This window comes from Nyctibius grandis, chromosome 3, assembly GCF_013368605.1.
Source record: "Nyctibius grandis isolate bNycGra1 chromosome 3, bNycGra1.pri, whole genome shotgun sequence".
Classification (NCBI taxonomy): domain Eukaryota; kingdom Metazoa; phylum Chordata; class Aves; order Nyctibiiformes; family Nyctibiidae; genus Nyctibius; species Nyctibius grandis.
This window is the reverse complement of record NC_090660.1, coordinates 69,635,414-69,653,205: the sequence shown is the minus strand read 5'-3', so window position 1 is coordinate 69,653,205 and position 17,792 is coordinate 69,635,414. Positions and strand designations below refer to the sequence as shown.

Below are 17,792 nucleotides of genomic sequence, written 5' to 3'. Positions count from 1 at the left end.
GCCAAATCTCTTTTCTGCTGGTGCCGGCTCCGCTGAAGTTGGTTCTTCAAAACTTGCACTGCCTTCTCAAAGCTAAATTTCTTAAGTTTCACTTTCTGTGGGGACAGAGTGTATGGGGCATGTCGACACCGAGGAGCACAGCACGGAAATCCTGGAACAAGAGCTGTTGCTTTAGCAGCACACCCCCACAATACCAAGCCTTGGTTTCTTCTTCACAGGCCACAGGCCAGCACACATGCCAGTAAGTCCACACTCTGCTTCACTGAACCAGATGAATTTACAAGGAGGGTCAATGCTGGCTCAAAAATCTTTTACATGTGTCACTACACACCACAGAACAACCTCCTGCATACAACAGCAATAAAACTTGACCAGAAAAAGTCAAAGCAACATCGCAGAATGGCAGACAAAGGGGTAGCAGACAATCCACGCTGACCGTTTTCAAGATAGCAACTAAACTGTTTCAAGTTAGGTGGAGGTCACCATTTTAAATCAGTTGTGGTAAATTGTGGTAGTTGGCTCTAAAGATAGATTACACCTACACATAATCTATACTCTAGATAGAAGAGTCTTGCTGGCCATCTATAGAAGTACAAAGCTGCCCTTTAAGGAGGCACAGGCTTCTTAAAACACTGTGAAGACCACATCAGTACTGCCAGGTTGGTACTCCATTGGACTTCACACCTCTTCAAGAGGCTGGGGGTACATATTTCCAGGTGCATATTCCCTGATAAGGTAGCACAAGTAGGTTACAAATTATAATTAGATTATGAAAGGTGCTGAGACTTATTTTTCTGGAACGGGAAAAAGAGAAGTTGCTGCACAGACATCTAAATCAAGAGGTGAAATAAACAGCTTATACCACTGACAGTCCTGAAGACAAAGCTGGAGAGAAAGAAACAACAGAATGATGTTGGGGAACTAAAAGAACGATGGGAGAAGGAAAAAGGGAAACAGCGGTAGGAAGGGAGTACTGCTACAGCAGGATAAAGACTGAAACATGGCTTTTTCCAGGAAACTGGGGAGAAAAAGCCCCCAAACAAACAGCACATTATTACTAATGAAGACATTTGAAGTAGTGTGACTCTAAGACCTTTTCACATACACTGACTGGTCAGCGTCATGGCAGAGGGATGGAAACTGCTACCAAGGAAATTTAGTGGAAGATTTTCAGAAGAGGCAAGCTCTCCTGGTCTGGCCTAGTGGGAGTACTGCTGTCACCGCCTGCCTAGCAGAAACCATCAATCAGGCTATCCACATCCCAAAAGAAATGGGCTTAACATTCACCTCAATATGGCCCGGTGCTTCTCCACTGGTGCCAGGACAGCTGCTGCAATCTTTCTCGCAGACAATGCAAATACAGCCGGAGAGCAGTGACAGAGCAAAGACCTCGCAAGACAGAAAAAGGAAGACAAAGTGCCACACCAGCAATACAGCAGGAGAGTTGCTTAAAAGGCAAGTTCTCCTACACCCCTCACGGGCTGCAATGCTTCTCTCTAGCCTTTGCATAGTTTAGCAGATCTTTTGCAATGGTAGGTCTGTAGTTACAAAAATGTACTTTGAATCCCATTTGCACGCTCTGCTACGCCATAACAGCACATTCAAATGACTCTTGCAATGTATTTTGAACAAGTTGAACCCAGAACATCCAACATAGGATTTCCTCTTTCTCCTGCCCATCCCCTTCCTGTGTGTTTACCAAAAACTTTCACTTCCCCAGTGGCACTGACACCAGCTCGGGCGATCACTTAACCCTGTTCTTCAGCTCTTGGCCGCTCACGCCTGAATCACAGCTATCCTTGGGCATTCAGCACTTACCAAAGGGTTTTAGAAATCCCATCAAGACACATGGTAAGGCAGAGGTTGCCCTGGAAAAAAACATTTTGTGTCCACTGGATCTAATGAATGGAAGCCTCATGATGCTGGCAAGGGATACTCGAGCAGGCAATTTCAATAAAAGCAATAGATGCACTACTATCCTGATCTTTTCCTACTCAGTTGATACTACCGGGAAATATTTTCTGTGTCTCAGTAGAGTAAAACTTAGTCATAGGTCAGACCTACTGATTTACAAATACATTGTCATTATATAGGAATTCACTCAAACATACTCTTTACCTTTTAATATTAATTTTGTTCTAAGCCCCTAGTACAGTCATACATGGAAAGAATAAACCTGATGCCAAATATACTTCTGCACTAACTCCTGTAATACCATATTGTTTCAGTTTATGCCCAAGAAAAAGCTTGAACAAGATTTCATCAAAAATTGATCAAATAGGTTTGTATGCACCTATCTGTACAAACTAATGAAGGAAACATGAAAAGCAAAGCAACATATTATAGATGCCACATTAGAAAACCCACTTAACAGACTGTTTTTGTTGATGAACTTCCTGAAACGGCTTTCTGTTAAACCAACAAAGGAGTAGTTAAGAACACATCCCAGAGGGGAGTCCATGCCCTCCAAACTTTCATCACGTCCAGACATTCAGTGGCCCTCTAAACCAGAGAAAACTGCATAAAAGGCCATGCCAGAAGAATAGCTGCATCCCATACTTCAACCCCTGTGGTGAGCTATCACATTTTCCAGTTTAAGATTGCACAATTTGCTATCACAGGCACTTTCAAGAAATGGCTTGGTCACAAGAACATGCACAGTAAAAAGCAGGCCTTTGCAAATTAAAGGATCAAATTCTACAGCATACCAACCGCAATTCAGACAGGAAGAAGTAGCCTCATGCTACACGCAGCAGAGACCATAGAGGAAGAAGGACACATTGTTCAGACTGTTTATCGTTTGAGTCCTTTGAACTGAAGAAGTAAGATAGTATGCTGTGCAAACACAGGAACCAATTGTAGATACTTAAGATGCCAGCAGTTTGAAAAAGATAGGCAATGGTGAACTAAGGGATGGAAAATACTGGCCTGAACGGTGCTAGTCTACCATTTTTCCCCCAGAGAAATGAGATCTACCCACTCCTCCCTTCTCCTTTCCCTGGTCTCCTCCTCCTTCTCTCCCCAGCAAAGTGTTACTGTCAAAATACCGTCTCTCTTCTGACATTCGGCTGACAAAAATAACTAATCTATTTACCTCTATGAGTAGTTCTTCAGGGCATGCAACAAGTATCTCATAAATATTTGGAGGAAATGCTTCAAACACAAGAGGAATTCTGCCTTTGCATTTTGTTTCATGAACCCACATTTTCAGGAAAGATGCCGAACACCACCGTCAATGATTCAGCCTCGGAAATTACAGCATTTAATGAAAATGTCAACAGGAAATGTATTTGAATCAGGCAAAAATAAATATGAAAGCACAGACCTTTCCATCCTTCCCTGAAGGACAATTAAGTTTAAACTAGGAACTGTCACCTAAGGACAGTTACATTGTATTTGCCTTTTATTAGTAGAAGCTGATTTCTTTGAGAAGTACCATTACTGTTTACAGCATGGCAGTCTCCTTCTTGTATGCTTCGCTAACGACTGTTTTTATACTAATGCAATTTTACATAGTTTCCTGTGGCATGGCTTGGCAAGCCTGGAAGCCTTTCTCTCTGTACCATCTCTAGCGCTCCTACACTCTCATGAAAGAAGGGACACAAATAAATGGGAGAAATAGGAATATGATCAGCAGGAGAAAAATCCTAATTCTCAGCTGGGCAACTGGTTCTTCTACAGAATGAAGCTGTTCTTCTTACAGATAGAAATCCTATAGGGGTAAAATAACAATAAATACTGCTTAACAGAGTCACGTGATTTGGTGTAATTATTTACACACCCAGCTCCATAGCTTCAGAAGGAAGTATCATCTACTGCATACAAAGCTCAAACAAGCCTCAGGACCCCCTGGCAACGGATTCTCGTCCCATCCCTTGCATCAGCACATGACAGCTCACATCCTTCAGGGATCACTGGTGCTGCAGAAATACACCTCTGTGTACAGCCATGCCACCAGGGCACAGTGCCAGGAATCCTAGTCTACACCTAACGCCCACCCCATGTCTGTATTTATTTATTTATTTATTTATTCCTCATCTGCTTGTTCTCTGTGTTCATTCAGTTTTGCAAAGGGCTCCCTGAACCCTAAGAGTAGAACTGGCTCTACAATTCCCTGAACACAAGAAATAAAGTCACTCAGAATATGCACGTATGGAAAGAAGGAAAGATCTTGTTCCCCTCCCCAGTTCACCTAGTCCTTTGAGAAAAATAAAAGTTTGTTCACGGTCAACATGTTTCGATCCAAAAACCTCAAAGATGCCCATTAAGATTCCAAATAACGTGCAAAGTACAGGTAGGAAAACACCTCCTTTTTGTGACAGAAATGGAATCACATCTGAGGTTAAATACTTCAGTTCTTAAACTTTCCTAAATAGCTACGGAGAGGTCAAATGCTGCTCTCTGATGTGCAGCACAAGAAGGGCCAGATACAGCTTCTCTGGTCTTATGAGCCACCCCACTGAAGATCAGATACTACAGTGAGCCAGGAGGACCTTGGACCTTCTTCGTTGCCTGTTTTAGGCATTGCTTCCCACAACACTTGCTGTTCTGTGATGTCATTTATCTTACAAGAGCCAACAAGGCCATAGGATGATAGGTCACTTCACTTATATAGATAAAAGGGGGAGGGGGGAAGTGTTACTTATACATATTCATAAATACATGCAAGAAAGAATTTCACATTTATGGAAACTCTCTTGAAAGGGTAACATTAAAAACCAGAACATTAAACATCTTAAAGGCAATGAGGTTTAACTTCGTATGTGAAAGTTTCATAATTTATTGCATTGTCAAAAAAAGTCATTGCGCAACTCCACTGGTCAACGAACTTATAAGGAAAGACTTAAGCCTTACCTTGTCCTCTGTAGATCTATATAGGGAAAAATCCCTTATTTACTCAAAAAACTACAGGAGAAAAGCAGAACCACTTCAAGTCAGCCAGCTACTGTGCAAAGGTGATCATTCTGCACCATTACGGTTAAAAAACAATATATCTCAACAGCACACAATTAAAATAGATCTTTATGTTGTTAAATCAAGAATTCTTTTCTAACTAGTCTGTAGCTCACAAAGCTGGAATGAAGAAAGAAAAAAGCTATAAATCTCAGAAGAGCTCCATAGAATGAGACACCTTTTGATCTCAGAGTTCATTAACTTTAATCCTTGCCCAAGATTTCATAACGTCCTATTAACAGTATCTGATTTCTAGCCTGTTGATACTTTTTCAGAAAAAAACTATTTCATTTTTTCTCATCCATACTTTCAGTGTTGTTGATGGTACCTATTATAAAGATACAAAGTCCCAACACATAAAAGATAAGTAACACTTAATCTGCATTCAGTACTGGGTTGGAAACAATTTTTACAAACACAATTTGACTATCCCTTCAGTAAAACTGAGCTACATTTTCCCATCATTGCTTTGCAATTTCCCAACAAAAATCTTCCTTTTTTTTTTTTTTTTTTAAAAAAAAAAAATAACCCTTTAGTGATACTATGACGAATGCAGACTTACCTACCTGGCACTCATACTTTACAGATACTTGCAACTAACATTAAAATTTCTAAATTACAAAAGTCTTCCAGGTACTTTATGGTAACAAGCTAAAAAATGTAATTTCTAATTTGTATTATGATGTGCTAAAATACATTATGGTTGGTCAGACTTTCTTTTTTTCAAAGGTGGGAATGAAAGGCAATAGATGAAATACTGGGGTTTCAGGTGAAACAACAGAGTAAGAACTCTACCTTCGTGCTCCCTATGGACATCCACAGTAATATGATCTGGTTAAACAAGTTTTAAGGGTTAATCTCTTTTGTCTTTAGTGGCCAGTGAAGCAGCGAGATGAGTTCTTGCAAACCCATTCACTGCAAACACATAAAAGACGCAATTTCAACAGAAACTCTTCACTGCTTTAATGAAGATACGGCACCAACTAGGGAGATCTAGCTTGACTTTCAGACCCTAAATCAAAACTGGAAGGAGAAAACCCCTCAAGACCATTCCTTAGGCATACAGTACTGTTACAATAGTAGTCAGCAAGAAACACTGTGCACCAAACACCACAATACCATTTTCTCAGCCTTTCTTTTAAGCTAAAGCACATTTGAACATACAGTTAAGAGGAAGCAGCTTTAACATGGAAGAGGCTCCAGGAATCGTTCTCCTAACAAAAAGCAGTGTTAAGAAGGAATACGCACAGGCCACATTGTCTCCCCTAAGTCAATGCTGTCGCCTCGGCTTGAAACACCGACTGCAGACTTTGACCAGCTACTTTTACACGCTTTCCAGCACGAAACAGCCAGAAGGCACCCGAGCCCTCGAGATCATAGCAGAAGCCGGGCAAAGCGTCAAGAGGTAAATCATACTTTTGAGAATTAGTATTTTTTTTTCAAATGCCATATTTCCTCTAAGACCCCATCCAGTCCTACCGGGAAGGTCAGGCGGCTGCGGCACCTCCTCCGGGAGGCAGAAGCCTGGGCAAGCCGCCCCGGAAAGCACCTTGTACCCGCCGTGCCGTGCCGTGCCGTGCCGTGCCGGGGCGGGAGCACGGAGGCGGCCCGGCCGGGCACCCCCCCCGCCCTCGCCCGCCGCGCCCCCGCGGGAGAAGCCGGCAGAGCCGGGGCTGCCGCCCGGCGGGGCGAGGGCACTTACTTTCCCGGGTGCGAAAGTCGAGCGGCAGCGAGCGAACTCCACGGTGACGGCCGGGGCACCGAGAGGGGTGTCCCGGGGCAGTGGGGCCGGTTTCGGTGTGCGTGCGGGGCGCGGCCCTGCTGTCCCGCCGGCCGGGAGAGGGGGGCGGCCGGCGGAGGAGCCTGGCCCGGCCGCGGCGGTTGGCTCGCAGCCGGCCGTGACTTCCTGGTGCTGGGTTAGATTTGCATGCGGGGCTGCGAGGGGAGAGAGCGGGGCGAGACGGGCAAAGGCCGGCGGCGGGGAGCGGGCGGCCCCTTGCCCGCGGCGCCCGGCGGGGAGGCGCAGCTCCTCCGGCTGAACCACGGGACACCGAGCTGTGACAGGGACGAGGAGGAGCTGTGGAAGGGGTGTAGGGGGTTTGTCTGTGCCGGGCTCCCTCAGGGCCGGCAGAGCTGCTGCGCTCCGGGAGGGAGTGCTCCTGTGCCCCGGAGCAAACTTCGTGCCGGGGACTGGCCTCCGGCAAAGGTTATAGCTAAATAAACCAGCGTTAGTCCGGGAGGCAAAACAGAAAAGGCTGGCTTGTGCCACCAACGGCCTAAAAAATCATCATGAACATCTCCAAAACTCAACTATGGCAACTTCTAAGGTCTATGGGAAGCTGGGTTGGAAGAAAACAAAGAACGACTAAGGTTCTCTTTTAATTTTTCTTTTTATTTTTTTAAGAATGATTTACTAACCTGTTGAAAAGTGAAATAAAATCTCATAGGTCAGCAAAACAGGAAATATGAATGTGTGGACCTAACACCCAGAGGATGCAGCTGAAAAGCTCTACAAGAACTGGAGTCAAGGTGTTGTATGTGTACTGCCAGACCACCTGGATGAGTCCAGGTCATGGAGATTTCAAAGGCAGAATTTCAAAAGAAAAGCGTTTATGCTTTCCATACAAAGTGTTGAAGACAGTGGAACAAGGCTGGGAAACAGTCAAAGTGGTACTAGGTACAAGATGCTCAAAGGTATCTCTGTACCCTTTCTTGAAGTCCACCAATAAGGTCTAACTGAGTTGGAGCACGCTGGGGAGCTGGCAAGGCCTTCCAGCAGGGCATCCAAATAGCTGAAAATGGCTCAGTGCAGCTCAGACCCCATGGGTTTAAGAGAAGGACCTGAATCATGTCCAGGAAAGCAAACTCTGACAGCAGGACTTACAGATCTTTTGCACTGATGTGAAGGCCTGCCACATGTGGTCATGTGCAACTGGCACAATCACTTCACTGCAGTACGTGCTGCAGTCTTTTCTCAAGGCTGTGATTCCAGCACACAGGCCACTACCTTGATACAGTAGAAGACTCAGTTCATAGAAGCAGTCATAGCATAATCTGTCACATTTCTAAACGAGTCCCAGATGTCACTGGGCATCTGTAGAGCTCTGAAAAGTGGAGGGCAATAGTTGCTTGCCTTCTTTGAATTATATTAGCAATGTTTAAAATAATGTCATGTAGATACTCGTACTAAGACCAGCCTCTAAAAATATTGTAGAGTGAGACAGTAAGGAATTCTTTCAAGTTCTATTAAAAAGTTGGCAAATGTTTTCTCCCTTCCCCCAACTTATTTAAAGGTGTTTTAAAAAGAAGAAAAAAAAAAACCCACAAAGCAACACTTTTCCCTATGATAAGTTTATACAAAAAGGAAAGATCTGATTTAATTTATATTGTCTTGGGTTTGGGGATTTTTTGTGGTTGGAAATTGGGATTCTAAAAGTTTATGTAAAGTGAGCTATTTCTGTTTGGAAGTACTATAACAGAGGCTCAAGAGAATGTACTGTTAGTCTCTCATGTTTTCATTTTCCTCTATAGGGTAAGTATGTTGATCTTGTATCTTTCTTCTTGGAGAGGAGAAATGGTGCACAGAGCCCCCATCTGTCTTGGCCTCCCTCCTTTCCTCCCTATTTCTTCTTTTAATTATCAATTATTCCACCAGCTTAAAATTCACCTTCTCATATCAAAGCATTAGTGTAAATAAAACAAAATTTAGTTTTATAAATGCATAACAGAGTCTAGCAGTCTAGTAAAATACAATCTTACCTATAATGTGAATAATTTGGAAAAATAGAAAAGTGCTGAATTTCCCTTAATAAGCTGCTGTGCAATATTAGATTGAGGAGGCATGGCACAAACTCATCAGTTCTGCCTCGGAAGAACTAATATGAAGAAGAGTTGGAGTAGAATAAATACACTGTGCTTTATAAGAAGAAAAAACAAAGACAGGTTGTTAGAATAATTTGAAATAAGCCACGGTGTTATGTATCCTTGTTCCTGATAAGAATATGTACAAAATCTACCTTGGAAAGTGTAAGCAGGAAAGGAACTCTCTCTCTTATTATATATTGACCAAGAGGAAAAAAAAAAAGCTGGTTCCAGCCTCTCTAAATCTGTAGATCTGCTGTTAGTCACATGTTTTAAAATGTCTTTGTGTATAGATCAAGAAAGTTGGGGGAGGGTGTAAAATGGGGCAAGAAAGAAACTTGAAGCCTGTCACTGAAGTGGGAGTCCCTGTACGCGGGACTGTGAGTCGCATTAGCCAGCTAGCGTTCATGCTCAGCAATTGATTTTCCGCTGTGGGCCAGCATGACTCCCAGACTATGTCTCTACTGCTGAGTGAAACGTGGCTGCAAGACACTGCTCCAGTACCGAGGCCAGCTGGCGCTGTAAGAGTCCATGTCTTTGCTCTTGGCATCCAGAACACAGGGACTACACCAAGCTGGTGGTTGAATAGTCCCTGGCCCAAGTTAACTCCCAGATCAGCTCTGGGAATTTTTTGAGTGTGGTAAGTGGCCTGGGCCAGGGATCGATCCCACAATTTGTCAGTAGACTCAGAGGAATGTCCAGGAAAGATTCCTTGGGCACCATTAAATACTGGCCTATACGTAGCCCTATAGACTCCAGACCAATTTAGTACGCACCCGTGTAGGTAGCTGCTGATCATTGTTTGGGTTGCATCCGGGACTATGAGGCGACACAAACTGTAGGGGACAGTGGCTCTGGACAGTAAATCAAACTTTGTCATGGACAATGAAAATAGACAGCAGGCTTCACTCTCTGTTTTTATATATTCCTTAATCTCATCGTTGCTGAGCACTTTCTACAGTATACTTGAACCTAAAAGCAGAGCAGTAATAGAAGAATACTAGTTAGTGATGAAAGCATAAGGGGCACAGCCAGAGCAGTAATTTGAGAGAGATCCCAAGGAACACCTGGGTTCATTCAATAAAAAAAGAAGCAGGGAAAAGATCACTTTGTTCAAAAATAGCTTTACAAGGATTTAAGTTCTTCATAGAAGAACACGGAAAGAGAGAGCAAAGACACATGTAAAACTAAAACATTGAGACATCTGGCCTTTTTTCATGAGCCAGAGTTTTGGAAACTCGTTCTCAATTTGTTGACACAGTAAAATGTCTTTTCTCTAGAAATTCCAGCGTTTACGTGGTCATTGCTTGCATTGTTTTTCTGTATTTTATTTCTTCCTTGAGGGATCATCGTTAAGTAGTTAAAGATCAAATTGTTAACCTGCTTTCTAACAATGTAGCAATTTTTAAATAAGTAGTGAAGAGTGGATTATAAAAAATGAGAACCAAATCACATGCTCATTCTTCGCACAATGATGTTGGAGAAAAAAAAAACAAAACCCCCAGAAAATAAAAGCAGTATGTTTTGGCATTAATTTTGCATCGCTTCATTTCTTATTGTAACCTACAGTTTTAGAGAAAGCCATATTGACCTATGTAAGAAGAATATTTATAAATTTTATTCGAAGAAATGTGCTTTTCGTGTCATAAAGATGGTTTGCTTTTGTTTGTTTGTTCAAAGAAAAAGAATATAGGAAAGAAATGTTACTTTCAAGCATGAAGCAACAAGTTAATACACTCTTATGTGTGGATATTCATCAGTTCCTGTTCCTGTTTCCAGTTTGGAGCCTGGGAAAATAAGTTTTGCGACACTAAAGAGAAATGAAACCAAAAAAAAATCTTAATTTTTAATTGTAGTTTCATTGTGATTATTTGAAATGTATCACACATTAATTTACAATCTTGACTGATTTTATGGCTAAAATTTTGGAAATTATTTAAAAACACTTTGGGGAATAATGCACAGATCCCTATATTGACTCAACCTGTGTTCAACCTGCCATGTAGACTAACACTACACATACTCAGCAAGTTAAATTAGGGAAAGCTGGCATCTTTCCTGTAGACAGTGGTCTGCCTAATGCACAGACACTTACATATTGTTACATGGACATTTTCTGGCCATAAATCCTAACTTCACCTTTCTTTATTTCATCTTGTTAATTCTAATTCCCATGATTGAGCCATAATAATACAGGACAGGTACTGTGCTCTAATTCAAAAGGTGCTCTAATTCTGAAAGTTAATAAAAGCTGCTTCTTCTGTGTCTTTGCTGATTTTAAATATTTTATTCACCTGCCATTACCCTTTTTTATCCACAGGAATCTTTCCCATTTTGTTTCCACTTGTTTCATGGCTGAAATTTAGAAAAATTGCTAGTTAGCAAATCAAAACATGTCCAACACTGGAAGCCAGTTTGTGAACCGGTTGCAATGAGCTGGGTTGTGTTGGTGGCACGGCACTGGTGAGTATTCTGATGGAGACTGAAAATGGCCTATGTGCACTATACAGAATACCCCGATTGCCTTTCTGTAGAAATGACAGCTCAAATAAAGGGTCATCTTTATTTGATATCATTCTCATGAATATCATCTTACTATCAGAGCCAAGAAAAGCAGCTGGACCAATGGATTCTTCACAGCTCATTTGGGCAGTCAATGATAAGGGTGAGCTGACAACAAGTGGTTCAGGAGCCTTCTCTTTTGTAAGACTTGTGGCCATTTGCAGATATTCTTATTGGTCTGCAGAGGCAGCCCACACTATTAAAGTATGTGTTTAATTTAAGCTTAATTTAGTGCACAGTTCTGTGACCACTAATATTTAATTACCTGAAAGAACAGATTTGAGCTAATTCAGGAGCAGGTGTATGATCATTTCAAATTAGCAAGACTACACAATGGTGATATATTTGTTTGTTTTCTGCCTTGTGCTCTGGGCATTACGCCTATTATCACCAGTCTGGATGGGGGTCCAGCCTGCATCTTGCCTGTCCTGCACCACAGGAATTGATAGTTCAGAAGCAACATGGTGTTTCTGGAGGCAGCTTCCAGAGTGGGCTGCTGTCGATGTGTAGCTTTCCCTTTCCAAGACCAGCCAGTTGCTATGGAAAATTTCCTCACAGAGAGGCACTGGACCATCATTAGCATCTGCGCTGTGCAAGAGCAATGCAGTGTTCAAGATGCTCTTGAACAGCGGCAGTAGCAGTAGAAAGGCAGTCCTGTTCCTGGTCACAGTCATACGGCAGTATGAGGCATCCCTGCACCAAGTGCAGCTTTCATTTTCCTCTGGGACAGCGCAGAGCATCAGGCAACATATGTGGACATCGAGTTAATGAAGTCAGAGCTGGTAGCATTGACGAAAATGTTTGGTACCAATTAAAGTTATCAACCCCCTCCCCTTGTTGCACAGGGTTTGTGAGAAGTAGCCCTTATCTGAGACAGAAGATAATTATCACCAGAGTGCCACTAAGCATCAAGAAGAAGGTTGCCTCGGTTATATGAAACCTGGAAACACCTAATTTTTGCTGGTTCATTACCCATCAGCCTGGGCTTGCGAAGGTGACAGCTACCTGTGTGAGTTAGGAGGTGACACCTGCCACCCATGAAGTTCTCAGCCTGCAGCCTCTGTGGGCACGGAGGACGTGTTGGAAGGCTGTGCTACCTGTAATGGCAACATGATAGGGTGATCTCTTTATTCCTTGTCTCCTGACCGGGCACAATTTTCCATCAGCAGGAATCCCCAGAGGAGCCATCATGGGTCATTAAAGATACTTTACTGCTGTCAGCTCAGGCTGGCTGGTCTGGCAAGGCATATGGCACTCACATCTTTCATATCTCCTGCCTATCTATCTGATGCTGTGCAGCCATGCCAAGTATAAAACTGCTGCTGAGCTCATTTGGAGCGATGTAGTTGCTGAATCACCCTAATACTGGACGAGCCTGCTTACCTCTGCTTGCATTTAGCAGCAACCTAGCTGTTTCTAGAACCTCAAGCATTACCATCTCAGGTAGGGCTCCAAAATGGCTGTGCAACCTGTCTAAAAGGATGCTGGAGGGCTACTAAGCTGCCCTCTGAACCAGGCTCCTGTTTGCATGCTGTCCTCCACAAAAACCCAGCAAGCCAAAAAAGCAGATGGTGGCAGGGTAGGAGTATAACAAGTGGAACTACAGCCAGTGCCTCCACCAGCTGCAGCTCACTCGTTTCCTGTGAAAACTGGGAGGGTCACATTGTCAGGGACAACCTGACTAAGTGTTTTCTGCTGAGTGTTTGACAGCTTTTTGCTGTAACTTGAAATCATGCATGTCGGACATGAGCAGTAAATCAACTTTTCTCTCACTTTCCTGTTCCCAGTTGCTGTTTCCCCTGAAGCCCTTTGTATCCCGTTCTTGGAGCCAGGCCCTACTGGCTTTGAAATCCCAGCTGTGCCGTCCCATCCGTTGCAGCTCTGCAGCACTTTGCCCCAGGCTTTGAAATAGTTGAAATGTCAACCCTTAACATCTCTGATGCCATCCAGCCCTGCTGTGAAAGCCTCCAAATAAGGCTCTCATCTGGAAACAAATGAAAAGTAGGAAGTGACTGAAAAACAAAAGCAAAAAGAAAATAAAAATCTTGAACAAAACTGGACACAGCAGCTATTTCCAGACTTACTTAAAGTGTGGAAGATGGGCACTGCCTGAGTTCTTGTCCGGGATCAGGTTGTAGCAAGAATGTCACACAGTGTCTCCTACTAGCAATGCCTGTTCTATTGGAAGTTGTTCCTTAGCAGCTGCTGAACCCTGGGTATGTTTTCTGGTGTGGAGGTGTTTAGGATAGGATATGAAGGGGTCAGGAAGGCTAAGTCTGAGGTAGCAGTAGCTTCTGAGGGAGTAGGAATTACTGATGTTCATTATGGCCACTACCAACCTCCTCTGAGTCTATACTAGTGCTTGTGATCTCAACAGCAGCTGTGTTTGTCACATGGCTCCTCTTTTTGGATGTCTTAGGATACTTTATTTAGTCTGGGACAGAGTCTGTTCTTTCTTATCATCACAACCACCTCTTTCCTGTATCTACACATTTGCTGCCACAGAACTGCCCAGCCTCTTGGCTGTTGTGCACACCCTGTACTTGCTGTTCTGTTTTCTGCCACAGTCAGCAGAATTGGTTTATTAAGAGAATAAAAGTAATCCTTGTTCTTTCCTTAGCTAGACAGGTTGTTAACATTTCCAAAGGTTATTTGAAGGTCTACACCAACAGCTTCTGCCCTGCCTGGATCAGCTCAACCATTGGCAGCTTCCACATGCATTTCTTTGGATAGGTTGCTCTTAAGCTATGAAGGGCTGCGGATTGGAGTCAGTGAGGGATGGCAAATCTATGTTAGTGTTAGACGTGGGGGAAAGGAGACCTCCTAGGATGAGTGGAAGCATATACATTTCTGAAGGATGCATGGCGTGATCTACTGCCTTTGACATAGAAAATATGTGAACATGCAACAAGGTTGAGGGCAGTGAAGGCAGATTTCTTCACTGGTGAAACCTCTTCTTTATAGACAACCCTGTCTCTTGATAATGCGTCAAGTGGCTCTTTCCAAGGGAGGGGACTGCTGGGGATAAGAGAGCTATACTGGGACATACTGGGCTCATAGACCTGGAAGGCTTGCAGGGGTATGACATACAATTCAATCTGACACAAAATATGGTGGTGTAGGGGTCAGAGGGACACCCTAGGTGGTAATGGAGAGGTACCATATGGCACAAGCCTGGGACAAACAAAGGCAGAAGCCTCTGGCACAAACCGAGGGGCATGGAAGAGTTAGGGAGAAGCATTCCTCATATACTAGTTAGTTTGTTAGTAAAGCACTTGGGGCCAGCATGAATGCCAAAAAAATGCTAAGATAACCCAGGAAAAGAAAAAAAAAAGCCTTCTTAGAGCGTTTAGGATAGATGGTGCTTTTGGCTACCAAGAGTATTTGATTTCTTCTTGGCTGTCTTTTCCATGTGGGCAGGTTTTTGTGCTCAAGCTTGTCCTCTACCTTAAAGGGAGTGACCTTAAGTACAACAAAGGGAAACCCTAGATTCTTTGCCATGGAGTCCCTTTTCTTCTCTGAAAGTATGTGTATGTCCTCACTCAGGATATGGTCCACCACTGTAATGGCAGTAAACTTGTCTCACCTGTCCCTTCCTTTCCACTGTTGCCCCTAACCACCTTGCAGAACTTTTCAGACATGTGTCTTTTGCTCTCAACTTTCCCAAGTCTCTTTGATGTCACCATTTCTGTGGGAAATGGTGAACTGTATCTCGATATGTACTGCCCACAAAGGTCTGCAGCATGGTGCAGCATAAGGGGTGTTTTCTGAGGAACATTAGCTATATTTATGGCTTGCATAGATTTATGGCTTGACTTCAGTTAGCTTGGCTGTGGGTCAGTGACAGTGCTGTATTGGCAGACTAGTTGTGCTGAACACTGAGGCAAAGGCAAGGGTTAAGGAAAAGATCTTATGAAGAGATCTGATACAAGGCAGGAATCTAGGATAAGATCTATGACAAAGAAGCCTGACTGGGGAATGTCCATTAGAGATGACCAACACACGTAAGATTGCAAGCTTGCAGGTGACAACCAAGGATTGTTAACTTTGAATAGAACTAGGAATAGAACTAGGGGGGCAGAGGCAAGAAGACATTGGGGCAGTCTCTTGGGATGGTACTAGCTGTGAGAGAGCCACTGAATTTATCCTACAGCAAAGCCAGCTTAAAATTCATTTATATGAATGTAATCCATCAAAACTTTCTGCTATATGTATCAGGTCAGTGCTTTGTATTAGACGGCCACTGCAATTTTGGTCCAGTAGTATTTAAAATAAGGTTTACTGTTGTATTGGACAACAGACTTAAAGGCAAGGGTGGCACTATAAATACAAGTCAAATGTCAAAAGCAATTTAAGACTGAGCTCTGGGTGGATTAGGCTAATCTTGTAGATGGCATGCATGTTAAGAGATGTCTGATTAACTAAGTTAATTTGCATCCATATGAAGTAAAATGGCAAGCATATGGACATTTTTTCCTGTGGTCTGTCCTGTAACATAAAACTTTATTAAACAGCTTCCATGAACAAGTGAAACAGTTCACACTACTGACACGAGATTATTAGTGCTACCTGCAACTAGGTTCCACCTGTGCACACATTGTTGTCACTAAGGCAGCCCTCTTGCTCACAAAGGGTTAAATTTAAGTGAGCTGGTACTCGGAATTGAATCACATTTGCTCACAAAAAGAAACACAGAAGTGCACTGTATAGTCTCCCGATGCATAGTAATGCATACATTACATTAGGCATGCAAATTGCCTAATGATAAGTCTGGCTAATTTCCTACTTGTGTGTGTATGTATATATCAGCATTTCTTCAGGTGCAGCTGTGAGGGTGCTTGTGAAATGTGCAAGCTCAGAGATAAACTGAATGAACCCAATCTTTAACGTTCTTAACTAAAATATGTGATATGCGGTAGATTCTAATCGAATTCTAATCTACTACCTAAATTACTGTAGAGACATTTTTTCCAACCTTATGATTTGTGCTAAATAAAGCTGGTGAAAGTAGATAGAAAAAATATTATTTGGGGCCTGAATGTCTCTTACATGATGATAAATCAAAAGGATGATACATCTTTTCCAAGTCTTTCACCTCTCAGGAAGGCCATCAAAGAGGGAGCTACAAGAAGAGTGGAGGAAATCTGAACCATCCAGAATAAGGTAAGGGACTCCCAGCACCTTGGATATCATCACCAAAAGAGCTCAACAGGATTCCGTCTTTTTCAGGCTCTTAAATGGGCTCAAATGGGACACAGCTGACCATATCTGACTCTGCATGTTCTCCTACTTCTCTGACTTCTGATTTCCTCTTCAATTTGGCATTTAGACTTAATAAAAGTATATAGAGCTATGGAGATTTTAGCTCTTTCTGTAAATTTTCTAATGCTTTCTATTGATAGCATTATTATTTCAGTATACATCACAGTTTTGGATAACAGTTCACATTTATTTAGATGATTAAGCAGATTGATTGGTCATAAAAAAAGATTTTAAAAGTGGAAGAAACCCCACCCACAGCAGAGATAGGTATATGCTTCATAATTTGCAGGTATAGCTGAAAATGTAAAATATCTACTGAACTGAGTAATACACTAAATGAGAAAAAACCATCAGACAATCCCTAAAACCATATACTGGATTAGGTTTATAGGAAATTACACAAATATTTTTATCTAAAAAGGCAAATGTACTTTTTTTTAGAATGAATAATATACACACATTTTAAAACATGGTAGCTGTTGTCCCATTGCTCGGTGACATTCAAACCATCACTCTGCTTTGCCATTACCTCTGCAGGAATGTAGTACATGGCCAGGGACTGACCATTACCAGAACTCCAAAGTAGCTGCCTACCCTGATGTGTCAAATCAATGTCTGCCAACTATGGTGATGGGGTCATTGAGCAACAGCCAGTTGATCTGTCAAGCTCATGATCAGAGGAATGGTTCACAGCAGTCCCAAAGCAGTAGAAGAAATTTCTATTAGTGACAGCTACAGCCCTGATGTCCCTTTTGAGCAAAAACTGCCACAGGACTCCTATGCCACTAAGTGGGAGAGCAGCTTCCAGAAGATAAGGATGCTTCAAAACAAACAGGAATGTGGCTGCACAGCAAGCTTATGGCCACGTCTGCTGCAATAAAGAAAATCAAAGCATCAGAGCCTCAGCATCACTATCTGCCACCCCCACATCTCTGTCTCAGAGTTGTCTTACTTAGACACCCATGGTCATGGGAGAATAAGCCTAACGCAAAAGCCAGTATCACTCACTTTTCCTGATAAGTACCTTGTGCGAATAACCTCCCTTTTCATACTCTCCATAATTCATGAACACTACTGCAAAATTAATTAGATTTTTAGTAAGACATTTTTTAAAGAAATCCGTGTCAACGCTAACCTTTAAAATGATTCAGTGG

General features: G+C 42.6%; 1 protein-coding gene across 2 annotated transcripts in view; it reads right to left on the bottom strand.

Moving 5' to 3' along the window:
* The window catches only part of LYN (LYN proto-oncogene, Src family tyrosine kinase), a 58,210-nt gene extending 51,403 nt beyond the window's left edge, over positions 1-6,807 (bottom strand). The window contains exon 1 of one of the 2 annotated variants that reach the window (XM_068397266.1): positions 6,656-6,807. The gene's annotated coding sequence lies outside the window, so the exon portion shown is untranslated. The remainder of the gene's footprint in view (positions 1-6,655) is intronic. The other variant, XM_068397265.1, reaches the window with a different exon arrangement.
* Positions 6,808-17,792: the final 10,985 nt, after the last annotated feature.